This window comes from Balearica regulorum, chromosome 2, assembly GCF_011004875.1.
Source record: "Balearica regulorum gibbericeps isolate bBalReg1 chromosome 2, bBalReg1.pri, whole genome shotgun sequence".
NCBI lineage: Eukaryota > Metazoa > Chordata > Aves > Gruiformes > Gruidae > Balearica > Balearica regulorum.
Genome location: NC_046185.1, coordinates 124373691 through 124401243, shown reverse-complemented (window position 1 = coordinate 124401243; position 27553 = coordinate 124373691). Strand labels below are relative to the sequence as shown.

Genomic DNA, 27553 nt, shown 5'->3' with positions numbered 1-27553 from the left:
GAATGACTGTAAGATAGGCTGTCTTTTCTTGCTTGTGCACACTAGGAAGTTGGTCAAGTCAGGCCATTCATTTGGTCCCAGCAGTTGGCTGGTACCTTTGTGACAAAATTCCAGGTCTCTTGCACAAGAATTGTTAGCAGGAGTATCTTTAGAGATGCTTAGATTATATTACTTTCTAGAAATATATGAATGCATCTTTAATATTAGGTGCTAAATGAGCCTGCAGAATAATTGGTGTGTCTTAAATGCCATTAAAAATAATATAGAACACTTCAGCATCTTTCCCCTCCCCATATCTATTAGAAAGACATTAGCTTATAAGCTAATGAAGTAAAAATGCAGAAAGTGAAACAGTGTCCAGTGGACCGCAGGACAGAAGGACTCTCAGCTAAACTTCCATAATGTTCCTCTATCTGGCTCCATTGCTGCTGGCTTTCTGGTGTTGGCAACACAAGCTTCTTGCTTTCTTGCAGATAGTCAAAGCTTTGTCCATTGTTGATGTTTGCATCAGTGCCTTAAGGTCAGAATGTGGGGTTTTTTCCAATATTCTGCTCCTTAAACATAGAGATAAGTACTGTATTTTAGTACCCAGTGGTTAGCGGTTTTCTTAGAGGAATCAGAACAGGCAATGAGTGTTGAGAAACATTCAGTGTAGGATCTAAATTTTAAATAGGCCAAGTCTTTACCACTCTGTGATAGTTTATCGTATAGCTTCTTTGTAATTGAGATGATAGAAATATCAGTCAAGAAGACAGAAGCTAGGAAGGTTGATATTCCAGTTGAATTCTGGGTGAGATTTCAGTATATGTAACTTAGCTCTCTTGCTCCCTGTTGTGTGTGTGTGTGTGAGTCCACATTTTCCCCTTGCCTTGTTTTTACCCTTGTATTGTTCCTGTATACATGTTGGAGCAGTAATATGTTGATAAGGAGGTAATTAGACATAATTGTCAGTTCAGTAGTCTCTTTCACAGTGCATGAGGTCAAAATGTACCTTGTGATCAATCATTCAATGTGAGAGTAGAGTGTTTGTTTAGTTTTAAGAAGCCATTCCAGATATGGCTGCTGGTGGTAGTTGGAATTGTTCAACCAGTAGTAGCTGGGATTGTTGCAGCCTGCTTGTATCCAAATTAACAGGGACCTGCAGGTGGACTTCATCACTTGTTAGAGCAGGGAGGTCGGTAATGGTGAATTTCCTTTATGGGATCTGGCATGTTATCTGAACATAGAGGTTATTGGAGCACTTGTTAGCAATGGCTCAGAATATCTATTCCTGTAAAGTGACTTTTCTTTTAAACTAGTGGAAGAACTTAGTTCTAAGTACTACAAAGATTCCTGTATTTGGTTGTTTTGAATCTTCTTTGGGTTGTTTCCCCTCAGTACCTCAAGTCTGACTTGGAAAAAGTCAGCATGGAGAAAGTCACTGTCTCCCTGATGACTCAGCCATTTGCCTTTCTGCTGAGCACTGCAAACTGTGGCAGTAAACTCTAGGTTAAGTGCCTGTCCACAAGAAAATGTACTGAGAACACGGACAATTTTCCCAGAAGCCATTGAACAGCTGTCAGATGGCAGTAGCATTCCTTCACTGTTGACCTAGGTTTGAGCTGCACCAGTCTGCTCATCTAAATGAGTGACTTAGTCCAACTACTAGGGTTAAACCTTATTATAAAGGTCAAATGAGAGCTGGCAACTTTTCAAAAGCAGACCAGACAACCCAAGCCACAGAAATATGTTACTGCCTCCTGGCACTTGGCATATATCCAAAAAACTGTAGCAAAATTCAGTGGGCTTAATCAGAGTTAATGAGGGAAATTTGTCAGTTTTGCAATAAATTGAGTATAAAATCCCTAAATACCACCTTTCCATAATATATCTTTTTAGAACTGTACATAACTCTACACCATACATCATCATAGTTGTACAACATTTGAACTTGGTTGTCATTGCACTTTGATCCTAGTTACATTTTTTTAAAATCATCTTTGGATGAAATATAGAATGAAAAAAAAACCAACCCTGAATTCTTAACTTTTTTTGACGTGTCAAATGGATTCACTGAATTTCAACAGGCCTCTGTTAGGCTTACCTTAGATAATTCATTAAACTTGAATTTGAGGTGGAGGCAGTGCCTTGCAGAAGCACGTCTAGCTAGTGAAATACTTGTTGCAAGGCATGATAAATACGAATTCTTACACTTCTAAGTTCACTGAAGGATTGGAAAATCAAATATCTGTACTTAGTACTCCAAGTTTGCTGCTCTTATTGCATCGATAGTATATGCCATGTTATGCACATTATAACTTTGTGGGATTTTGTATACTATTAAAGACTGACACATGTAGTAGGTAGCCAAGTACAACCCTGACTAACAGATACTATTTTTCTTGCGTCTCACCTCTCATAGCACTTGCTCATTTCCTCTGGTAGAGGTTGCTGTTTTCTTCCAGTCAACTGGAAACCTGGTGTTAAAGGCTCTGTTTAACTCCAAAGTTTGATACTTCCTCAGTAAAATCTGCGGGCTGTTGCTTCTAGTGTGATGATTTTGGTAAGCCATCATAAAGGAAGATCGGACCTGGCATCTGCTTTTTTTTAAAGCAACAGAAATCTACAACCTGAGCCGAGAAACCCAACTGCACCAAGGTCATTGGTGAGGGCAGAGCAGACCTGTTAAACTCAGTGACTGCTGTGCAAGTATGGCACACTGGGTTGGCTACTCAGCCAAATGCATAGGTACAGCAAGATGTGTAAGCTCGGGGTTTTTTGTATGAAGATAACTCAGCCAAAATGAGACTTGGGAACTGTTGTATCTGTTGCCAAGCAAAGTACAATATAAGCCTAGCTTTGAGAAGCTAAGGAGTTTTTAAGCAAAATAAGAAGTGGGGAACTCAAAGGAAACTGATTGCTTCTGGTCAGTGGCAGAATGAGTAAATATACATAGTGTTACTCAAAGGTTGCTCATCCAAGTATGCTGTCAGTTGTGTTAACAAAATTACCAAGCAGCCTACTGAATTGAATGTAAAGCTGTCTCCTATGCTTCTTCTTACTCTACTTATTCTTTCTCTTACTGCTTGTGGAGAAAAAGTATCTGATGGCATCAGTAGTTTTCATCTTGTGGTACTACGTTAGCAGTTGTGCATTTTAGAAAGCAACTAAAATGATCATTAAAGGACTGTCGTGGTTTAACTTGGCAGGCAGCTAAAACAACCACACAGCTATTTGCTTGTTCTTCCCTGTCCATTGAGATGGGGGAGAGAATTGAAAAGAAAAAGGTAAAACTCATGGGTTGAGATAAAGACAGTTCAATAGGACAGAAAAAGATGATAATGATAAAAGAATATTCAAAACAAGTGATGCACAGTGCAATTGCTCACCACCTGGCACCGATGCTCAGCTAGTTCCTGAGCCATGCTGCTTCTTGGCCCTTCCCCTGGTTATATCTGGAGCCTAATGTCATATAGTATGGAATATTCCTCTGGCCAGTTTGGGTCAGCTGCCCTGGTCGTGTCCCCTCCCAGCTTCTTCGGTGTCCCCCGCCTTCTTGTTGGCAGGGCAGTATGAGAAGCTAAGAAGTCCTTGATTGCTCAGGAACAACTAAAACACTAGTGTGTTATCAACATTATTCTCATCCTAAATCCAAACCACAGCACTAACAAGCTACTGGGAAGAAAATTAACTCTATCCCAGCCAAAACCAGGGCGGTCTAGTATTATAATACTTGGAAGTCTGGAGAGTGTGTGTTTTGCAGAGGTTGATCAAAGTCAACTAGTTGACCTAAGATGACCTAAGTCTTGGTAAACTAATCATGTTAAATTTCTCAAGCCCTTTTTATCTAATGTATTATTATAACATTTTTTAAACCAGGTGCCTCTCTAATTGGTCTGTTCAATGTTTTCCCCTCCCCCCCAAGTTTCCTGTATGTATGCTATATCAACAATGACTTGATGATTCAAAGATTAGAACTTTATTCTGAAACTTTAGGTGTAATGGTTGTGGAAACATAAGACGACTCTTCTAAGAGGCAGTATTGTGTTTTCTTTTCTACAAGTGTGAGAGGAAAATACAATGAGTTTCCTTTCTCATATTAGTCAGAGATACTGTTTGTATTTTGTAGCACTTTCAAGTTGAGGTTCAGAAGATTCCATCTATAGCCTGGCTAATGTTAAAATCAGCGAGTAGGGGAAAGAAGCTTTTGTTCAAAAAGATGTTTCTAAACCGCTGCTATGTTTTTTTTTTCTAGACCAGCTAACTTTTTTTACTCTATTTACTTGTTATGTAATTATTTTTGATGGCAAATGCCAAATGAGTATATTATGCCAAGTGTCTGGTCAGTGTGCTCAAGTTTGTGTAGAGAAGTGTGTGCTGGGGATGAGGGGGAAGTAACAGCCTTTGTGATGACTTCCATAGACATGAAACACTTCCAAAAACTGTCTGTCAGCTGCACTTATTTTGTCACTCAGAACTATTTTTTTTCTAGAAGGATAATTTTACAAGATTTAAAAAGACTGAAACCAATAGGGTTCTACTAATTTTAAACCAAAGTAAAAATTTTCCATGTGTCACATCTTGTATTGTCACTGAAAGCTGCCCTATCTCTTTTGGAAACCTCACTTCAAAACTAGAGAGTCAATTTGAAAACTTCTGGAATGTTCCAACTCTTTTGCCTGTTTTTCTTAGCGAATGAAACTTACTGATATTCTGTCTGTGAACGCTGACTGCTCCCTATAACTTGGCCTATTTTGACTGAATTTGGTGAAGAAAGGGAAGGGTGCAAGTTTCTTGAACCTTCCAGAGACGTGAAGTTTTATGTGAATTGTAAGAGCACAGCAGAGGAGAGAGGCTGGTAATGCCATGCCAAAGGAAAGCATGAGATCACGCTTCACTAGCCATTGGGCAATTCATGGGGTAGAATGATGTTATGGATTTCCTAATAATGGGGCAAAAGACTCAGTTGTAGGTGTCTGTCTTTTCAAGAATGAGGCTAAACTTTTTCCTGTGCAGATTTTCTGGTTAAGGGATGAGCTCACTCCAGAGTTTAAGGAATAATTCAATTAAAGTCAATCAGATGCAAGACACGTGTACATTCACTATTGGGCTTAATTAGTTTTGTTGTTCACACAGCTACACAGTTGAATTCTAACAAAATTCTATATTGGATTGATTGAATTCAAAACTCTTTAAATCTGTGAGTCTTTTAAGGAAGCTATCTCCTTACTGCATCTAGCACCACTATTCCTGGCTTTTCTCAAGGTTCAGATCTTGCCAGATAAACTTCAGATAATATTGTTTGAAGCAGCACGTAATCCTACAGAGGGGTCTTTCCATTACGCTGTCTGTAGTATCCCTGATGTGTGCGTGTTGACTAATAGCAAAGATTGACAAAGGATTTTACACACTAACATCTTGCCTCATGTTCTATTAAATGTGTCATTTGATATCTTCTATTGTAGACTTCTTGGTTTTGACTTTGCTATGACATCTTCTTAAAAGAAAAAGAAGCTGGCAGCAGATGATGTTTTAACACTTGTCAGCAATTCGTCATGAATCTTCTTACTTTAGATTTAATTGTTCTTGGAATGAACAGTTCATAGAGGCTTTCTTAAAAATTCTGCTTTCTGGTTAATGCAATCAATTTGATGCAAAAGATAATTAGTATGACAAGTTGCAGCCTACATGTGTACTACTGTGTTTCCCCCGCTTTCTTCAGTGTTCCAATGTTTTTAAAGATTGGAAGATAGGTGGGAGCAGAAGAGTTGAAGTTATTTTTAGGGGACTTTTGCCCCCCTGTCCTATTATTTAAAAGTAACAGATGCATTCTGTTCTTTGTTCTCATCTTTCATACTTCTGAAGCCTTAAACCTGGAAAGGAAATGCAACCAAGAGACCATGGCTGGATCCATCAGCTGCACTACAAAGGGGTTGATTTCCAGAGCAAACATTAGCTGAGGGCTAGGGCTAACCTTCAGAGGAGAAACAGCTGGCATTGAGGTGTGTCGTGTCCAGGGGCAGGTCTGGGGTTGGGAATGTGTCTAGGGAAGATGATCAGACCACGGCTGGTAGCATAGAACTGTTTCTCTGCATTTCTAAATGAGGTCCTGACAAAGTTCTCTAAAACCTGTCACCTTCCCTATCTTTTACAAGAAAGAGAACAAAGCTGGCTGATGGATTGTTTTAATAATCTAACTGATCATCATTCTGTTTGATAATTAACCATGCAAATCTGAATGAAACAATTGGTGGATCAACAAAAACAGATCTGCAGGCTAAGTTTGGGGGAATAGCTGAAAAAGCTAATTTGTCTATAAAGATAGGTTATGCTTTAATGGGAAACAACAAGTCATTCTGCTGCAACTGTCATGGCAACTTTAGAGCTTCTTTATATAGTCTAATTTAAAATGTATTTATCCAGTAGCAATGAAATTGCGATCTATGTATGAATCATGAAAGCTGGAGATGGAAAATACCTCTTGAACGTATGGCCCAGTTCTTCAACAGATATAATTCAGTTTAACTCAAAGTCAGAGAACAGATATTCTCTGACTTCAAAATCAGTCTATTTGTCCTAGGTTGTTTTCTGAATGTGAACTCTTTCTAGAGTCTCTTTGTCTAATGTTGGAGCTAGTCTTGGCTAAGAATCTTTCATAAATTAGAGGTCTCGGTATTTCATTTTTACTTTAGTGGTTTGAGCTCTGCTGTCTACTACATGGCTCTACGTAAGCTTGAATAGTCATTGAACACCGGTGAAATTCAATTATATCCAAATACTTGTCCTTGTATTTTAGGATACAGATCAGTTGCCTACTGAGTTAAGATCTTGATTATATGAGTTCCTTTTTTGTTCAATCAAGCTATGTTGATATTTGAAATCAAACTGTAGTTGGGAAATGACAGCGCTTTTTTTTTTTTTTTTTTGCCATTCTGTAATAATAGTGAATCAGTTACTCACTGATTAATGGTAAACAATGGTGGAAGTTATCTGAAACACATGAATGTGGTGCTAGAAAGAAAATAAGACTTTTATATCACAATTGAATTCAACATGAGGTTCAGGGTGATGGTTCTCCCAGCATATCTGGAGATTGTGTCATCCTGATTACCAGCTTTCAGACTTAGAAGGAGATTCTTCAAGAATTTCTTGATGTGTTCCTAGCAGAAACTAGTTAGCTTCCCCAAATTCACTGAGGTTTGCATTATTTTATCCATAGTTTGGTATCCTACTGAAGAGTTCTGTTTCCAAGGTCTGTGATGATTGTCTTTAGTACTCTGCAGTTCTGCCAGTGAGAACATTCTGTAGAGTGACCATCACCCTATCTACGAATCTATGGGATTATTTTAATAAGCACCACTGTCTCACACTTTTGGGTGATGGAATTGTTATAAAGCCAAGGGCCTACAAATAACTTACAGTAATACCTCAAAGTTTACTGATGTTAGAGGCCAGGACCCTAATTCCAGTCTAAATGAGATATTCAGCTCTTCTAAGAAAGAAGCTGAAATAGGGGTAATGTAGGCAGAGCGCTAGATAATGCAATTTTGTAAAAGCTTGGCTTAGACTTTGTCACAAATCCACTGTATTTCTTGTTTCAGCTGCATTAGATGTGAAAGTAATTATTAATATGGCAAGGGAAAATTTGCACAGGAGTATAAACTTGACTTAAACCTTCAAAAATGAAGGAAAAGCCAGAAACAAGCTATTGAAAAGGCTGAAGTAGTGAAAACAGAAATCCTACAGGCTTCAGTGGAAAGAGTTGTGATCAACAATGTAAGAACATCTTTAACAAAATGAGCAGTTTGGTTGGTTTCTTTTGCTATTAAGTGTGAATGGTGCTCAAATGGGGAAGGAAACTGAACCGTGATGAATGAGTGACAGTGCCTTGATGGCTGAGATTGATTTGAGTCCTCCTTTGTGTACAGGTTAAATTGCATGTTAATTGGATAGTTGCAAAATTAAGAAGGGAAACCTAGAATATTGTGTGTGGGTTGCTAACATACCCATCCAAAACTTGTGGAGGAAAATGATAATCTGGCAGAGTATGATAATATGCCTTAGACTTAAGGCACACAGACTTTCTTTTCATGGTTTACATTTGTGGGCAGTGAAAATAGTAAGCAAAATCATGCTGTGTGCCTCCATAGCCATGGCTGACTGTAAGAAGCGGTGAATAAAAATGTTGTTAATCCTCCCAGTGACTTTTAGATGGGTCTCCAAAGACTAGACAAAATTCTAAGCCACTTAGAACAACTGAGCTCTATTGTCTCCTGCAGTACAGTGCTTGCTTATCCTGCTAAAGATCAAGCTCTGCTTGTATCCATCTAACAGGAATATATTGAATCTTGCATGGAGTGCAAGCAGGACTTTGATCAATATTGCACGCACTTTATTTGAGGACCTACAGCAGAGGCCCTACACTTAGAAAAACAATTGAAGTAGGTCTTGGGAACACTTGACAGAATACATAAACAGATGATGTTATGGTCTCAGTGGAAATCTAGCTGTATTGAACTGAAAATAGACCATACAAGGAGAAAATTGAAGAATACTTAGTCCTTGTAGTAGGACACCCTATGCAGTAGGCCAGCAAACTCTGTTTGGATTCCTTTGGAAAATAAAACTACAACAAAACCATCTCCCTCAAAGAATGTTGTACATCTCCCCATACTACCCTGCAAACTTCTGGAGGAGTAGGAGTTTGTCTGTGGTAATGAGTGAAGCATGCTAAGGGTGTCTGAGAGCATGAATTGGCCAGGAGAGGACATTGTAGGAGTTGTTCATGAGATCTTGCAGGTTTTTTTTGGGGAAAAGTGAATACTAGGGTTAGTTTGCAATCTGGCAAAATAAATATATTGCCCCCCAGCTTCAATCAGTTGTGTTCCCTGTTCTGTGCAACAGGGCAATGCTAGTATCAAATTGCTACATATTGACAAACTTTGGGTTTTGAAGCATTATCTGAGCTGATGTCATTTGATGTTTGTTTGTATGACTTTCTACATGTTGATTTTTATCTAGGAATATTGTGCCACAACACTTATTTTGGAAAAGCTGCTGTGGAAGATTAAGTGAAAATAGCATTAAGTTCTGATTAGGCCAACATAAACAGCCAGTTCAGAACAAAAGGCTTTCCGTGCCCTTTGGCTACTTGTTCTCAGTTCTAGTAACCAGGCCCAAGTCTTTATTACAGTACAATAGTCTGGCATCCTTTGATTTCAGTCTGTTATTCAAATAACTAAATTGCATTCTGAAGTAGATACTTATCTTAGGCATTGCTCTGTTTTAAAATCCAGAGTCTTCTCTTAACTTCTCCTTAGTTTTGTTTCTTCTATGATGTTATTTCTCAAATGCAGGATCTGAGAAGTTTTATAGTTACTAAGCAATAGTGGCTGTACCAACCTTTGCAGCACAAGTAATAATATGAAATCCTGCCTATAATAATGACTGTAAAACTGTTGATTTAGATGCATTAAGTATGAGAAGTAAATCATAAAAGACCATGTGTTTTGACTGGTATGGGAAGTGTCCATGAACTGCTGTGTTCTCATGTCACAGCTAAGTGGTTGCTCTTGTGCCAGAACTGTTTCAGAGTTCCTTATGTTTAAAGCTGCAGTGATCAATTTTGTCTTCAGTGAGAGCACTTTTATTTAGGGACTTTTTTTTAAATTTCTTATGGACTTTGCCCCATTACGGTATAGAAGCATCTGCAGGATAAATTTAAGTCGTTGAATCTCTCTCCCATGTTGCCCTCAATACGAACTTTCTCGAGAACCACTCCATTTTCGTCCCTGAATACATTAAAACTAGTGCTATTGGTTGGGCTTAAGAGGCAGAGGTAAACTAAATGGCCAGATTTCCAGCTCCAGCTTAACTTTGTCACTTATCTTGGAGATGTTGAATATGTTGCCAATTTCCCAAAGAGGTGCTGGGGTCATATATATGTATATCAATCTTGCAACCAGCAAGGAAACTGGTTAAAAATTCTCCTGCAGTTTAGAAGGGACAAGAGGGCATGTTCTATGGGAAGGTGAGCATCTGCCTGAACTTTATATAGGAACTGGCAAACCCCTAGGTAAAAGTGGTATGGGTCCTCCAACGTGTTTGTGTTTCAACATTAAAAATCTGTCTGGAGTCCTTCACTGAAGGTGCCTTAAAACAAATTAAAAAAAGATCACTAAATCCTTGTAAGATGAGGATAGGTTCTTCTGTAGATTAATAAGATGTTGAAAGCATAGGAAATTTATCCTTTTTTCACAGTAGAGGGAAGCTGCCATTGGGATGCAATTTGAATTGGTTTTTGTGCCCATGATCAGTACATTCCTAAATGATCTGGAAAAGTGCAGTGACAGTGAGATGATATAATTCTAGCCAATTAAAAGTGCTTCGGCATACGTTGAGGTTTAACCCAGTAGGCAGCTAAAACAACAACACTCACAACTGCTCACTGAGGTGGGATGGGGGAGAGAATTGGAAAGAAAAAGGTAAAACTTATGGGTTGAGATAAAGACAGTTCAATAGGACAGAAAAATAAGGTAATGATAAAAGACTATACAAAACAAGTGATGCACAGTGCAACTGCTCACCACCTGGAGCTGATGCTCAGCTTGTTCCTGAGCTGTGCTGCCTCGTGGTCAGCTCCTCCACTTGTATACAGAGCATGACATCGTAGGGTATGGAATATCCATTTGGCCAGTTTGGGTCAGCTGCCCTGGTCATGTCCCCTCCCAGCTTTTTGGGTGCCCCTCGCCTTGTTGTTGGCAGGCCGGTATGAGAAGCTGAAAATTCCTTGGCTGCTTGGCAACAACTAAAACATCAGTGTGTTATCAACATTATTCTCATCCTAAATCCAAACCACAGCACTATACCAGCTGCTAGGAAGAAAATTAATGCTGTCCCACCCGAAACCAGGACAGCAAAGTAGCCTGAAAATTCAATTGCACTGAAGAAAGCTTAAGGGAGTCTGAATTATGGCAGGGTGTATAGAATCTCAGTTATTTGGAAAAAATACCTTATAGAGAATCCACCTCCTGTTCTCTGTTTCTCAGGAGCCCGCAAGGGAGTGATCAGGGAATCTGTTCCAGAACAAAAGGAAGATTGTTCTCATGGAAGAAATGAGTAACACAGGGTACTCACTGCTGTGTGGTATTGTGGATGCAAACAGCATGGATAGGTTCAACACTATTAAACAAGACCTGACAAAAATGTCTGTTCGGGTGTTTTCAACATAACGATGCATATCTAACACTTAGCTCTGAAAGCTGCTGATTTAGTAGGGATCAGAAGACAGGATTACCCTCTCTGAAGTGGTCCTGCTCCAGGCTTGTGCTGTTTCTTCTAGCGATTGCTTCAGGAAAAAGTACTCTTCAGGACTGGAGGGGTATAGGATCCATTTGGACCTTTATTTTGATTTGCTACAGCTGTTGTGTTACTTAAATGCATGTTGTGTGTTATAGAAAAATTCACTTTTGGGATGTAACCTTCACATGTAGGGCAGGCCAGCTCTTCCAGCCTCTGCTGCAGTGTGACAATAATCCGTCACCACAGCATATTGTATTTGTGTCAATATGGCAAAAAGAGAAGTAAATATTGCACAGACCAAGTCTCAAGCAACTTAAGGCTTTCCACATCAAAGCCACCAATTCCCACAGAATTATGAAGGATAAGTGAAGTAAAGTAAGCATTCAGAAAGTGCTGGAGAACTTCGGGCTTAGCTTGCTAAGGCTGCTGGATGAGTACTGGGATGCTGCTCAGCTTGCTTTTCCCTCGAGCTGGTGCCTGCAGAGATTTGCTAAACAGCCACAAACTCAGGAAGAAAGGGGAAACACCACAAACTTTCCAGTGAGGTTTTTTTCTTGCTGCTTTTTGTCCTGCAACTTCCTGTGGTTTCTCACTCAGTTAAAAAATTAACTGTAAGCTGCTTTCTGATGATTTTATAGGAGACCCAGTGCTCCTGTGTTTTTCAGAGCTGACAGATGCATGTGCAGCTGAACTAGCTCTTCAGGGAGGCTCATTCCAGTGTCTGCCACAAGGAGGCAGAAGCATTAAATCTTAAAATATTTTAAAACGAGGTCCTTGAAATGTATCTCAATGTATTAAAACCATGACCTGGAGTATCTCTAGCTGCTTGTGATGTATACAGATGACTGGGGAGAAGGAAATTTTGCAGGGGAGAATTCAAAGCATTGAACAAGTTTGTGTGTAGTGGGGTTTTACTTGGTGTAAAAAATTGTTATAAAAACATATTGGCCACACTTAAAACAAAGATACCACCACCACCCCTGGCACTAGTCCTGTGACAGTTTCCCACCCGTTGCATTTCATAGTTTTCACTTTTGGTCACTTTACCTTTGTAAAGGCAACTCTAAACACCAGATCAGTGACAGTGACACATTAACATTGCAGTAATTGTATTTTCAAACATGCCTGCCTTCCTGTTCAGCTAATATGTTGCTTACTCAGCTGTTTGCTGTAATTTAGAAACGCAGCATGGCATATTCTTGTTTCTGGGCTACCTTCTTGGTGAGGATGTGGTCTGATTGCACTGTGATAATTCTCTTAGAGGAAAGCTATAGAGAATTCTAAAAAGCGTGAGTGGTTTAATTGAGTCTGATCCCTACACAGTGCTACTGAATGTGAATGAAATCCCACTTGCATCCCAGTGAACAGAGTACTGAAAGCTTGATGGTGGTTTATTGTATATGCTTTTTTATAGTTGGTAATGGATGTGAAAGAAATGGAGAAGGGGAGGCAAAATTCAAAGTGAAAACTAGTATTTTGTCCTTAATGTGGCCTGCTTTGCCGAGTATCAAAGCACATATGGCAGAAAGGTCACTCGGTTATCGGAAACAACTGCAGCTCAATACGTACCTGGGCATAATGGAATTTGTTTAGGGACATGGTATCATCTGTAATATCAGATGTCCTAGCTGTTACCATCTATGTCAGACTTCATCTAGCTGGCTGTAAATACAGATCCTCTGCTGCATGCTTTAGACCTCTAATCTCTGTTAATGTAAGTTAGTTCATGTCTTGAAATCCACTTAAAAGAAACTTCTTCCTGGCTAAAAATGTGTGTGTAAGGAAAACCTCTTCTGCCTGTAAAGGGATGTTGCAGTCTATTGTATAAAGATGTATTACAGATTTAAATTACGGATTATGACACTTCAAAGGTGCTTTCTGATACTCTTGCAGCAATCAGACACACAGTCACGATGTTCCTGTGGCTTAGTGGTTTACAACTAGAAAAGGAAGGAAAAAGGCATTTGGTAGCAGATCTGCGTTTCTTTAAAACAGCTTATTGTTTCACTGTCATCCTGTGTGCAACCACAAATGCATATTGCTGAGAGCAGGCTCGCGCTCCCCCACTTCTGCTGCAGTGCACGAGCGGAGTAGTGGAGATCATGGAATGCGGTGTTCTGCTACGTGGGGCTTGTAACCTTCACACGCTACAAGCACTGTCTTTATATCTCGGCAGCACATTGAGGGCATGTCTTTACACAGCCCAAGGCTTGAATTTGGGATCGCATCATCCAGCTTTTGCTCTAGTTAGTTAAGTACACTGGACGTTCAGGCGTTAATTAATATTCAGTGAGACTGTGTACAAGGTGGTGAGTAAATGAAGCATCAATATATTTACATTCTTTCTTAGGTACTGTGTATGTCAAGGGGTGTTTATACATGCTTCTAAACGAGAAGATTTTTGATTTTTGTTTCAAGCTTTACAGAAGTTTTGGATTGAAAATAATCATACACTTCTGGTAAAATAGCTTCAATAAAGTTCAGTTTCTGACCTAAAATTATTTTCTTCTTCTCACCTTTTCAGATTAAATGCAGCTCTCCTCTTTATTTGTTTTGTTGTTGTTTTCACTTTATTAATTGTTAACTGTTAAAAGGGAGATAGCCAGAACAGTTTAACGTTCAGGCTCTCTCCTTTGCTTTGCTTTCTCATGCTTTCATCAAGTGCTTCCAGAGAAAAATAATCTATGCTATGTGTTGTTCTGTCATAGGCCTTACATATTGGTAAACTTGTCTCCTGTGAGAGATCTGTGTCAAAAACACTGAGGAGCATAAGATAAATGCTTTATATACATAAGCTGTTTAATGTCCTGTTACAATGAATAAGATCTACGTTGTCCTATTAATACCAGTAATCACTTAACCTTTTTGGCAGCTGACCTTTCTTCTGCTGTATTTAGGAAGGTTGTTCTTGCGCATCTCAACGCTGTGCAAACCATCATGTGTGTGGCAGCTGGCAGAGTGCACGTCTTACTGTCACACAGGAGCTGCCTTACAAACTCACTGCTTCTGGTCTTGCAGGATTGTATCAGCTGCTTCACTTAAAAATGGCCTGCCACACATTTTCTTTCTCATCTTGAAGAGCCATAACAGTTTTAACTGCTATTCAGTTTTGCCATTTGACTGACTTCTGTGTCGTGGAAATGATGTGTGATATGCCTGACTTCCCATTTCCAGGTAAATCACACAAAGACAAGGGAGCCCAGTTTACTGTAATGATACTTCAAGTTTTCAGATATCACGGCTGAGCAAATGGTCCATTGCCTTGATTACAGTGGTCACTGATGTAATGTCTGACAGGTTTTTTTCTACTTCCCAGGTGTCTAGATAATAATGTGTGATAATGATGTTACTGTGGGATTTTTTGTAGCGAAATGGGCGATTCCTACCAGGCTTGAAAATCTGCTGTGTGTTTTGGCACGGCTGTAGCCTATTGCGTAGTCTGGATATCCCAGCGCACGTCATGGCTCTGCACTGGGTCTTGAACAGCCGTGGCCCTGCTGGGGAATGCACTCTATCTTTAGAGACTCCAGAGAAATGTTTCTGTTTCAGAGTGACTCCCACATACTTCTGAGAAACTTTTTAAAAAGTACTTTACAGCACACAGCCAAAGTGTTTTATCTTGCTGTGTGTAACACTGAAGTATTTTTCAAATCACCTTGAGAGTTAAAATGTTCTTGAGTGTAAAGTTTTTTCTGCAGTGTCTGACTATGCAAGTGGAATTGATATAAATTTTGCCTTGTATATTTATGTTTTAATTTTTTATTTCTTTTCCTAGCTGTTACCTTGAGGCGGTCTGAAACTGATTTGGTTTAACAGTTCATGTTCTTGTTCACATGCTGTGCTTCTGACAAGACTGTCTTGCAGAAGTTGGCAATATATCCCTTGATTATTTTTTTCCTTGTAATTGTGCTATCAGTGACTTTAGAGAAAAGGCCTCTGTCAACAATACTTCCTATGCACGACTTCCCACTCTTGAAAATGATTACAATAGTATGGTGCAAGTTTAACTATTTGCCAGATTTTTTTTTTTTTTCATTTGGGCGATCATTTGTTCCCTCAGCAGAAGCCACCCTGGCATAAAAGCTCTGGACACTGGGAACTAGGGGAATGTGTGCTGAAAGGTCCCTTTTTCCTCACTGAAAAATTTCAGGACTGGGATGGTCTTTTAGCATAGTTTCAGCGAGACACAATTATTTCTGACTACTAGACTACTCTGCAGCACAGTTTGCAGAGTTAAAAACTTCAGATGTTTTTACAGCTTATAAAGCTAAATAATGTTTGAATTTACTTAATCTTTTCAGGGAAAGATGTGTGTATGATGCTTATACCTCTTCAGGAAACACCGTGATCTTTGGGTGGATAACAAGTGTATGACCCCCTACGTAGTTCTGCTCTCAATCAGGGATTAATATCGGTTTTCTTTTGTGTTTTACTTCCCTGGCTGTTTCTAGCAGAGGTGAATGTGTAATTCTGATCTCCATTGCTGTCTCTGGAGCCATTTACTTTTGTTATCTATTTTATGCCCGCTACAGACAAACATGTCCTTGGTGTTGATCCTAGTCTGTGATTTAAAACTGCTCTGATTCTTTTTAGTTTTGTCATATGCATAAAATATTTTATCTTCTGGGACTGTGTGCTGCTTTGCTGCTATGTGGTCTCCCTTGGTTTGCAAGGATAGGTATAATATAGGTATAATTTTCTTGTCATAGTTATTAGATTTGATTCCATATGCAAAGTCTTTCCTATGAATTTTGTCATGGCTGTTCTCTACGTACTTGTTGCATTTCTGTTTAACTTTTTTTACCTTGTATCTTGTGCAAATGCCGTATTTTTCCTTCTTTTTTACACTTTTTCTGTTCTACTTGGTGAATTATTTGTATGCCTAATTCCCCAGCTTCCTTGGAGTTCAGTGTGGTAGCATTGCCTCCAGGACTGTTTCAGGAAAATCTCTTAAGGTTGTCATCCTTGGAAGGATGATTCTTCTACTTCCTACTCACTGTTTGGAGGTCACCTATCCAATCATGAGTGGTGCAGCTGAGGGAACTGGAAGTTGTTTAGCCTGGAGTAAAGGATGCTGTGGGGAGATCTTATTGCGCTCTACAACTACCTGAAAGGAGGTTGTAGCCAGGTGGGTGTTGGTCTCTTCTCCCAAGTAACAAGTGATAGGACAAGAGGAAATGGCCTGAAATTGTGCTGGGGAGGCTTAGATTAGATACTAAGAACAATTTCTTCACTGAAAGGGTTATCAAGCATTGGAACAGGCTGCCCAGGGAAGTGGTTGAGTCATCATCCCTGCAGGTATTGAAGAGACACGTAGATATGGTGCTTAGGGACATGGTTTAGTGGTTGGACTTGGCAGTGTTAGGTTACGGTTGGACTTGATGGTCTTAAGGGTCATTTCCAACCTAAATGATTCTATGACTTGAAGCAAGAGATGAGATCAGTGTGGTGCCAGCTTTGGTGCTAGACCAAGGTGATTGGTGACATGCTAGAGCTTTGTGGAAATTCCAAACTTCAGCATCCTTCATGGGAGGAGGTGGATTCTCTAAGGAAGGCACTATAATGTTTTTGGGTTTTTTCAGACCTGCTCCTTATGGTGACTAGAACAAGACTAAGTTTAAAATGGAGGCAGAAAGAGTAAAAATTTTCCTGAGACCATGTGCATGCTCTTCTCCTGCCAGACCTTCATTTTCTCCTTTAGACATGCTGAAACGAACCCTCACATTCTGATACTCAGCAACCTACTCAGTCAAACCACAGGATGATAACATGAGGCCTTCTAAGCAAAGGGAACACCAGTAGTCTTTCTGGAGGTTTTTTCTGACAGGTCCACTATATCCAAATGGAATTACAGAAAAAATTGCAAACTGTTCCTCCCCGAGAGTTTTGCTGCTGGAGGCTGCTGGTAATCAAAAAGGCTTGCAAAAGGAAGCTTGAATGGGGCTGGAGTCTTGACAACAATCTGATTTCCTTTTTCCCCACCCCCAACGTCTCCCTCACTCCAGTAGCAGTAGGCATGAAAGCTCCTGCCTGCCTTGCTGTCCTCGCTGGGATTTACCCATTGATAATTCTTCAGCATGCACAAGGTTTTTACGCTTACAAAAGCTCATGTTTCTTCCTCATATTTCAGTTCCCCATTAGGCACTTGCTACTGCTGACCTTGCAGAAGGGCCTGAGAACTCTTCCCCTTTCCCTCTTTCATCTTGGTCCACTGCTGGTAAATCCTGTTCATGGTATGAGCTGAGCCTGAAACGTGCCGGGAACAAACTGTACAAAATCTTCTCTGACCTGAACAGAGGCTGATTCTTCAGTGGAGAAAACAACCGAGCTGGTGTCTGCTTAGATGTACTTTCTTCTGCCTCAACCTCATTAAGGCACTGCTGCTAAGGTGTGTTCCTGCCATTTGGTGGAATCTGGCTGCAGCAGCCCATCTGTGAGGAGCAATCAAGAAATGTGAGATTCTTTGATTGCTTTGGCCTTTATAGTCTAATGGTAGTTTGAGCTGTAGAATGGAGGAATCAGCCAAAAAGTGCTTCTCTTGAGGAACTGGGATACCCTCTGAGAAATTCAACACTCTTGTACTCACACAAATTCATATCTCAAGTTGTGTGACCTTAAGTAGTGTTGCTCCCATAATACAACCACCCGCTTCTCTTTTGAGGAGAGAAGGAGTCTTCCAGTTCCACTATGATAACAGTATTGTTAGCAGATACCAACTGACACTTGTGTTACAGGCTTCCTTGTGTGATGACTTACGATGTTTGTAGAAACATACTGTTATAGTCCTTCACCTTCCCTAAGAAGTTCTAGCCCAAAATAAAATATTCTTTTGAGAAGTGTCTTCAGCATAGGTACTGACACAATGCTTGCAAGGAATACCTGGGCAGAGCTTGTTCTAGTTACACGTGAAGATGTACCTAAAGAGGAAAAGCAGCTCTTGGCCCGATTGCTCTCCAGGCAAGGTTTGTATTTCAGTTGGATTTGGGGCTAATATTTGCATATGATTCTGCCATCATATACACTTTGGAAACACAGTTCTTCAGAATATCTGAGAAGGCATGTATGTTGAGTGACATACCTGCATAGGGTTTCTATGAATTACTGGTTCTCCCCTCTACTGTTAAAAAGTACAGATGGCTTTGACATTTTGACAAGCTCCTGTTATGACTGAGTAGGGCTACTCTTATTGTCCCTTTTATCCATCCCTTTAACAATTTAAAATATTTGAAGGTTTTTTCCTTTTCTGATCAAAAGATATTCTATTGATGAACATATTTGCATATACATCAATCTGCTCTAACACAGATCTTGTGTGACATCAGTTGTTGTCTTTTGTTGAACGTTTGCAGCTTTTACAGAACTCTTAATTCCAAACTTATAGCATGCCTGTAGGAGCTGCCTTGGCTTTCCCTCCCATTTTATGTTTAACATGTGTTAGAAGCAAGACAGTGAAATGTTCTTTTTATCTCTTCCCGTATGTGTATTTTGTGGTCCCTTTACAAATACCTTCTGAAAGTACAGTTCCTGGAAAACCGCAGTTTCTCGTGTTTAAAAAATCTGTTTTATTGTGTTAAAAATCTGTTTTATTGTGGTTCTGGTGATGATAAATATAGGTTCTGTTTTTTTCCTGTTTTACTGCTTTATTTGATCCTCTTTAAACATGAGGTAGTGGGCTGCATGCATGAAAGAGTGGATGTGTCTGTCTTCTGGCCTATTTCTGATGCACAACTTGTTTTGGCTTTTTTAATATGTGAGATGTCAGTGTAGCACCCCAACAATATGTGCATATGCTATATTGACCTCTCTGTGGCTGAGCTATGAAGGTCTGATCTTGCAAGTATTTCGATATATGCTTAACCTTAGGGTCCTGAGCAAACTTACAGGATTGACTGACATTACTTGCAAACATTAAAGTCAGGGCTCTTCCCTGTGTATGTTCATGCTGAACACAACCTTTTTTTTTTTTCCGTACTGACTTGACTTATATTTCAAGGATGAAAGCTATCCACTTGGGTTTTCTGGTCTTTCCAAAGCATACTAAGATAGGATGCATGTGAGGGTACAGACCACTCACTAGTTAAAGAGTCTACCTTTTTAAACTAGACCAATTTAACTTGAGGACTGAAATCATGGCTCTTCTGTATGGTCTAATTAAAAAGAGTTTGCTGACTTGAAAGATAACATTTGCCATGTAACTTGCTATTTGTCATATAGCAACCTTGAAGTTAGCGGGGCTACACTGATAGCTTCTTGTAGCAATAAGAAGCAAAGCAGTTGTGATACCCTACACTGTCCTTCTGATATGATAGTAAGCTGCATTAGTCATAATAGCTGATACTTATAAATTAGTATTTATTCACAAGCATCTCAGTTGCTCTTAAGTATTTACTTTTTGGTATTATTGGCTTCAAGGAGCATTAACAAAATGATGATTATCTGTCGGTTTTAAAGGCTATGAATGTTTAGTGCTTCAAGCAGAAAGACTTTGATTTATACTTGAAATCACTGGTAGTAAATGGGAACATGACACTTAAAGATGTGCTCTTAGTGATGTTTCCCTTGGTAGCTCAGTTGGAGGCAGAATTTTTCTAAGATTATGTGTTTCTAGGGGTCTTGAGTGTAATCTAGTTGCAAGGCTCCACCCAAGATTTGTGTGCACACATCAGATAGTTATTATATTTTACCAGGTTTTGTTCTTTGTCAAAGATAAGTGATAACATGAAATGGCACAAGTGTTTTGAATTTGAGCTATTATGCAAAGAGCAGAGCAGTGTGAATACCTTAAATAGTGCCTTCTTAGCACCTGCTGATACAGTCCATAGGACTACTATCATGAGTGTTGAACTGATACAATAAAAGGGGAGGAAATCTATATGTTTCTAGATCAGTTTTACAACTGAATGACACATTTCTGGGCAGATGAAAGAAAAAAGGGTGCTTGGGGAGACAGCATGAATTTACCAAGAGTAAAGCATGCCTGACCAACCTTTCTGTGGTTAAATGACTGTCTGTGGACAGGGGAGCAACATTTACATTGAGTTAGCAATGCTTCTGACATGGTCTCCTGCAATATTCTGGTGAGTGTTTAACTACATCTGTAAAACAAGACCCAGCTGAATGGTCAAGTAGATCCAGGTAGGGTTATACTCTGCCTAAGCTGACTCAGAGCGGAGTAGTATGGGGGTCTGTACTGGGACCTGTCCTGTTTAACATAGGTATTAGTGACTTGGAGAACGTGATGAAGGGCACTCTCATGTTTGTACATGACACCAAATTGGGGAGAATGGGTCAATATGCTTGCCAGCAGGACTGCCATCTAGAGGGATGTAGATGGGCTGGAGGAACTGCCTGGGAAGTACTTATGAAAGTCAATGAGGAGAAATGCAAAGTCCTGCACCTGAGAAGGAAAGAGCCTTGCGATGACTCTGACAACAGCTGCCTGGCTGGGGAAAAGGCCCTGGTGGACATGGCAGCAGAGCAGGTTGCCCAGAGAGGTTGGGCAGTCAGTCTCTGTCCATGCACCCATGGATATTGTCAAGACCCAACTGGATAAAACCCTGTGCAACCTGGTCTGAGCTCACAGCTGGCCCTTCTTTGAGCAGGAGTTGGACTAAAAACCTCTTGTGATTCTGACCTGAATTTTCCTATGATTCCTATGACTTTGCAACGAAATAAAGGTCTACATGAAATATTATTTGCTTTCCTGTGGAATATTTTGGAAAATACTCTTGTTTATTTAGGAGCCTGCCATATTTTGATTTAAGATTCAGGAAGAATTATCTAATCTTTCTGAAGTAGTTATGGACATAAACTTCAAATTCAGTAAACCTGAAGTTTAGTATATTGATGAGTACAATAAACTAAAAAGTGAATTTAATAACCTAATAGTAATCTGGCTAGTAACACAGTAAAATGTGTGTTATAATTCATTCAGGTTCTTTCACAGCACTCGTCATCACACTGCAAACTGTACTTAGTGTGCACACAGTCTCAGAGCATCCAAGGTTACCTATTTTCTTATGAGCTTAGAAGTCAATGCCTGCTTTTGCAACTTGCACTATGCCTGCCATTTATCATGTTTTGCAAAATGATCCCTGCTTATTAGGGTTAGGTTGCTTATGGGGTGTCTTAACCATTAGCCAAAAGCATGTGTTGTCTTGGTTAATGCATTTATCTTGTCACAGGTCTAGGCTTTCATGGTTTAGATCAATCCTCTTGCACATTTCACTTAAACTAGTGAGGATTAGAGACATAACAATCAATTTAATGTGAAATAAATCAGAAACTAGCCATTTTTTAGTAGGAAACTCCTAATATCCCATATTAGGTGATGAAATGCAGGAGTCTCATTCTTGAAAAATCTATGGCAACCAGCTTTTTAAAATGTAAGTTTACTGACAGTACATTGACAAAAGCTTTAACCCACTATCCTCTTAAAAGTTCCCTCAGAAGTGGTAACACTTGCTATCTTAGCAGTAGACTTGCTGCTAACTATATCAGCCTTGCAGTGGACTGAACTATTAGCCTAGCTAAGGTTCTGATGGCTAAATCTGAGATTACTTTCGACGATCAGCATATTTTCAGGACATTGGTCATTATCCAGCCTGAGATAACTGGGTCTTAAGGGCATGACAGCAGTGAAGATGATTTTCATCAGAAGGGCATAATTCAGTTGGCTCATAGCTGCTTTCTGTCTCTACAGGTGATCGTACTAGTCTTATATGGCAACTTTATATAAGAAATTTCCTATAAGCCTTAATCCTGATCTCGATATATTTACAAGAGGGTTCTGCCCCCAGCATTTCTGCCTGTCTGTTATGGGTTAGGTATTCTACATCTTCCATGGGAAGAGGTTTTCTTCTTACCTGTAAACAACATCAGCCTTTTTTGTTGCCTATGTGCCCCAGAAGGTACTGTACACTATAGGAATGACAACTTGCTACAGCATCAGCCCAAGTTCTTAGGTGAAATAGCATTAAAATATCTTAATGTTGGAAGAGAGTTGATTATCTTAGCCACTTTGATGCAAAAAAAATTTGACAGCCTGTAGCACTAAGTCATAAATTTAGAAGTAGGGATTTTTTGTTTTGGTTTGCTCACTGCATAAATCAAACAGAGCCTTTAAGAAAGTATAACAAATAATGATGCTCCCACTGTTATAAATTTTCTGCTGCTGAATAAAAGGAGAGAAACTCGATATGAGACCTATGAAAATACAAAATGATAAAAGCAGGTATTTGGCTCTAGAAATTGCTCCCAGTTATTCCCAGCATTGGGGATTTATTCCTAGGTTATATTTCACCCTTAAATGCGTGGCTGCTGTTTTTCTTGAAACTGAGATCTGCCCACTGTCATCTGAGGGCTGATTTTGTCCCTCTTGGATTTTAGTAAGTACATGATGCTCTTGTAGCTGAATTTTACATGGATTCCTGTGATGAGCATTACAGGCTCCTGTGAGGAGAGATATTGTGAATGAGTCTTGAGCAGCTGAAGTTTGGCAAGCCTCGATGGATCCTGTTAGAGATCAGAGGAGTAACCCACAAGCAAGGACATGGAGTAAACGGTGATACATCTGTCAGCAGACAGCTGATGAAATCCGTGCTGTTGGTATGGCTGGGAATGAAAGAAAATATTCGCATCGCTATTTCACCTACCTTGTACCTCACAGCCTCTAGTAAAAAAAATGGCCACACTGTTGAATATAGGCTGCTCCTTTAATTGGAGATCATGCTATGAGCAAATATATGGTATGGATATTAGCACATTGCGTTGCATTGTGTCTACTATAGCAGTCTCTGGAAGAAATGAGACCAATGCTGTCTTCATTCAGTTAGGTTTTCTGTACTAGAATAAAGCCAAAGTCAAGAAACAGAATTGTTCAATGAAGAGTGCAGTAAAAGAGCTTAGTTTTCACTATTAAGACACTGAAACTTTTGTTTTAAAAATGAAAAGTATATAAATTGTTATGAGAGGATGGAAAAACACCTGATTAACATTTATTTTCCTAACTAGTCTGACTTATTTTTTTATTAAGAAATTGGAATTATGTCTGCTTTTTTAATTCTGAGCGGTAAAAATAGGAAAAGAGGTCCAAGAGACTTTATACATATGTAATTCTTTATTTTATGGTAATATTTAGTCAAGGACCATACAGTAAATTAACAAAACTTAAGAATTGGCATTTCATTCTAGGCATTGCATTATGTGTGAATGTAATATCTTTTTATGACTATTTCTTTAGACTAGTCTAACTCAAAGTGCTCCAAAGAGAACAGAACTGAACATGGAAAACAAGTAACTGCTGGTCCTCCTGCCAGCTGGAGGAAGGGAGCAGGGATCCTGGCACACGGATGCCCCTTAGTAGGCTGTATTGCTCAGAGGGTAGGATGCTGCTCAGTTATACTCCTGCAGCCAGGATTACCTTTTTCTGCTGAGCTGAGAAGGCATCAAGTGCATGCTAATTTGGTACTTGATACACAGGTTAATTGCTTCAGAGCTAGTTTTAACCTTCTTTGTAAATGGGAGAACTCATAAGACCTGGCCTAGAAGCCTTTCTGGTGGAAATTACTTTTCCCTCTTCACTGTGAGGGTGGTGAGGCACGGGAACAGGTTTCCCAGAGAAGTTGTGGAGGCCCCATCCCTGGAAGTGTTCAAGGCCAGGTTGGATGGGGCTTTGGGCAACGTGGTCTAGTGGAGGGTGTCCCTGCCCGCAGCAGGGGGGTTGGAACTAGATGATCTTTGGGGTCCCTTCCAACCCAAACCATTCTCTGATTCTATGATTAGTCTTAGGTCTGAACTGCTTGGAAAAAGATTTGTTCCAATCCTAGTTGAATGCAGAGTGTATCCCAGGTTGCACCTACGTTACCATTTTTGTTCAGAGCGGTAGTGCAGCTCTGAAGTAAGTCTGCTAAACCTCCCTGCTTTACAGCGCGCTGGCTTGAATCACAGTGTGACTCAGGAGCACATGGATTAGATCCTGTTGATGGCAAAATAAGCTTGGATGTCCACATTAGGTGTTCAAGCACACTTGCTAAAAACTTAACAGGGATATAAACATCTGAACCAGAGAGTGGTAGTGCCTGCAGCTTGAAAAAAAAAAAGTAAGTCCCACAAGTTTGGCCTCTAGTAGCCGCCTTTGACAGCAGACCTGGAGGCCGAGCAGGTGAAGTTATGAAACTAATATTGCCACACCAGAAGGTGGGACAAAGCAAGACCCTAGTGTCCCACCAATTTGTCTTCTGTGGGAACACTGAAATGAACTCAATAGCTGGCTGCCTGTTTCACACAGGGAACAACATACCACTGTAGCTTTAAAGATCTTCAGTTGTGAAAATGGTAGTTGCTGCATAAAAAATATATATGCAAAACATTCATCATAGCACAGATGGATGAATGGCACTGTTTACATTTTCCTATTTAGTATCTGTATATTTGATCATCTGTAAAATAATCTAAATCCTTGAGCAAGAGTCTCCAGGAATGTTGGAGGATCAGAAGGATGAGGGAAAGCCCTCAGTCATATGAAGTGGCACAAAGACTCAGTATGACCCTCCTCCTCCACCTAGCCCTGGCAGGTTTTTGGCCAGCTGCTTTGGTGGTGGTGAGAAAATCCTGCTTTGGCTGTGTGTGTGCTTAGTGTAGTTGATGAGATTTGGTAGCTTATGCTTTTCACTGTCTGAAGAAAGATACTTACTTCTGGGAGAGGGGTTGGGTTTACGTGGTGCTGCAGTTCAGCCATTGAGAACTTACTCTAATACAATCAATAAAGCATGTAGCAATTGTAGTAATGATGACATGCAATGGCAAGGCTATTTAGCAATTAACATTGTACATTCAAATTGACCATCCTCACCCCAAATCAAATCCCTTTGAGGTACACATTGGGCTTCCCCATCCTTCTGCATCACCCACCAAGTGCACCCAGGTCCTTGAGCAAAAGCAATCCCATGGATGGGTTTGCCTTTGCCTGAAGCAGGGCTAACCCAGACTGTTTTCCCTAACGTATTCTTCATGAGCACTACAGGGACTTTATCTCTTGTGATAACCTGTGAAATAGTCAATGGCCAAGTCCACCTTTCGATCATGAGCCCATCTATGTTGCATCTCTTCCTTGATGGCCAGAGGTGTCATGGGCCCACTGAGCTATGAATAATTCACCCTTATGTTGCCACTCCAAATCTACCTGAGCCACTTCAACCTTAGCAGCCAGATCCACCTGATAGTTGTTCAGATGTTCCTCAGTGGCCTGACTCTTGGGTACATGGGCATCTATGTGATGTGCTTTTACATCCAGCTTCTCTAGCTGGGTAGCAATATCTTGCCACACTGGGGCAGCCCAGATGGGTTTGCCTCTGCGCTGCCAGTTGCTCCGCTTCCACTGCTGTAACCACCCCACAGGACATTGGCCACCATCCATGAGTCAGTACAGAGATAGAGCACTGGCCACTTTTCCCAATCAGCAATGTCTAAAGCCCCTGGATGGCTTTCACCTCTGCAAACTGGCTCGATTCACCTTCTCCTTCTGCAGCTTCTGCAAATTATCGTATAGGGCTCTATACAGCAGCCTTCTACTTCCAGTGCTTTCCCACAGTGTGACAGGACCCATCAGTGAACAGGGCGTATTGCTTCTCATTTTCTGACAGTTTATTATATGGTGGGACCTCTTCAGCATGTATCATCTCCTCTGGCAATATTCCAAAACTCTTTGCCTTCTGGCCAGGGTGTGATCACTTCCAGAATTCCTGGGTGACTGGGATTTCCTGTTAAAGCCCACTGCATGATCAGTGTGACCCACTTACTCCATGTAGCATCAGTCGCATGGTGTGTAGGGGGGACCCTCCCTTTGAACATCCAGCCTAGCACCGGCAGTTGGGGTGCCAGGAAGAGCTGTGCTTTAGTACCAACGATCTTTGAAGCAGCTCAAACCCCCTTGTATGCTGCCAATATCTCTTTCAGATGGAGTATAGCAGGCCTTGGATCCTCTGTATCCCCGACTCCAAAAGCCTAGGCATTAACTGAACTTCCATTTTGGAAATTTTATTGGAGAAAGTACCAAATCAGCCCAGACACTGAAAAAGCTGCAAGAGACAAAACACTGGTGGGTTAGTGGGGATATGTTTTACTCTTCAGGAGCGTGAATAAAGGCTGCTGAGTTTTTAAATGAATTCTGCAGGCATTTAGTGAAGGGGAAGGTTGTTGCTGATAATGGTGATGTGGGTACAGAGTGGCTATCCAACACTGAAAGGAGACTGTCTCTCTTTGAGTCCCTGTGCACCTGTAAGATAGCTGCAAAGGACTGAAGGTTTTGCTTTTTACATGCCCACCTGAAACTACCTGACAATGTCAGTGTGATGAAATTACTGATGTTATTCAGATACAAAAGAACTTTGTTTTTCATAGTCTCTTTTATTAATTCAAAAATATCTTCTAGCATGCACACAGCAATTAGTTTGCAAAACTGGTGAAATGAGCACAGAAAGCTCCCAGACTATGTCTGTTCACTTAAAAGATCTTAACATTTTGATGTAAGCTCAGTGTGACGAGACAGGCCTTGGCACGTGTATGAACGTGGATCTGATAGATCAGCAGGCAGAGTGAAGCTAGAGATGAATTCCCTTGCCATGAGTGCCCTTCGTCCGCAGGGCTTTTAGGAAAAAGATAGTCTTTAAGTAGCAAGGATTTAAAATGATTTATGAGCTAAAACCTATGCTTTGAGTTACGCTTGAAAACAAACTGGTAGCTATCCAGTGCATTTTAAGACCATGCTTTCCTCTCTCCAAAGGGCCGCACAAGGCAAATGAATGCTGACATAGCACATCCTGAAATAATGGGCTATAGCCGTACTAATTGTGTTCCTGTACTGCGGAGGAGCATAGTATGGGAATGCAACCCTGTAAATTGTGCCTCACAATTTAAAAAGGATATTAAAGTACTTGGACACATCCAGAGGAGGGCAACAAAGCCAGTGAAGGGACTGCAAGGCATGTCCTCTGAGGACACTGAATTTGTTTAGTGTGAAGAGAAGGAGGCTGAGGGGCAACCTCACTGCTCTCTACAGCTTCCGGAGGGAGGGGAAGTGGAGAGGGGGGTGCTGATCTCTTCTCCCTGGGACCCAGTGCCAGGACCTGCGGGAATGACTCAAAGATGCATCTGTCAGGGAAGGTTCAGATTTGACATGAGAAAACTGAGAGTGTGGTCAAACCCAGAACAGGCTTCCTGAAGAGGTGGTCAATGCCCCAAATCTGTTGGTTTTTAAGAGGCATTTGGACAATGC

General features: G+C 40.4%; 1 protein-coding gene across 3 annotated transcripts in view; it reads left to right on the top strand.

Annotated features, from left to right (window-relative positions):
• RBMS3 (RNA binding motif single stranded interacting protein 3) overlaps nt 1-27553 on the top strand; it is a 715580-nt gene that overhangs the window by 112681 nt on the left and 575346 nt on the right. The window contains exon 1 of one of the 3 annotated variants that reach the window (XM_075745774.1): nt 13536-13589. The exons of the other annotated variants lie outside the window; for them this stretch is intronic. The gene's annotated coding sequence lies outside the window, so the exon portion shown is untranslated. Of the gene's footprint in view, nt 1-13535; nt 13590-27553 lie in introns of those variants that run through there. 3 annotated transcript variants of the gene reach the window in all.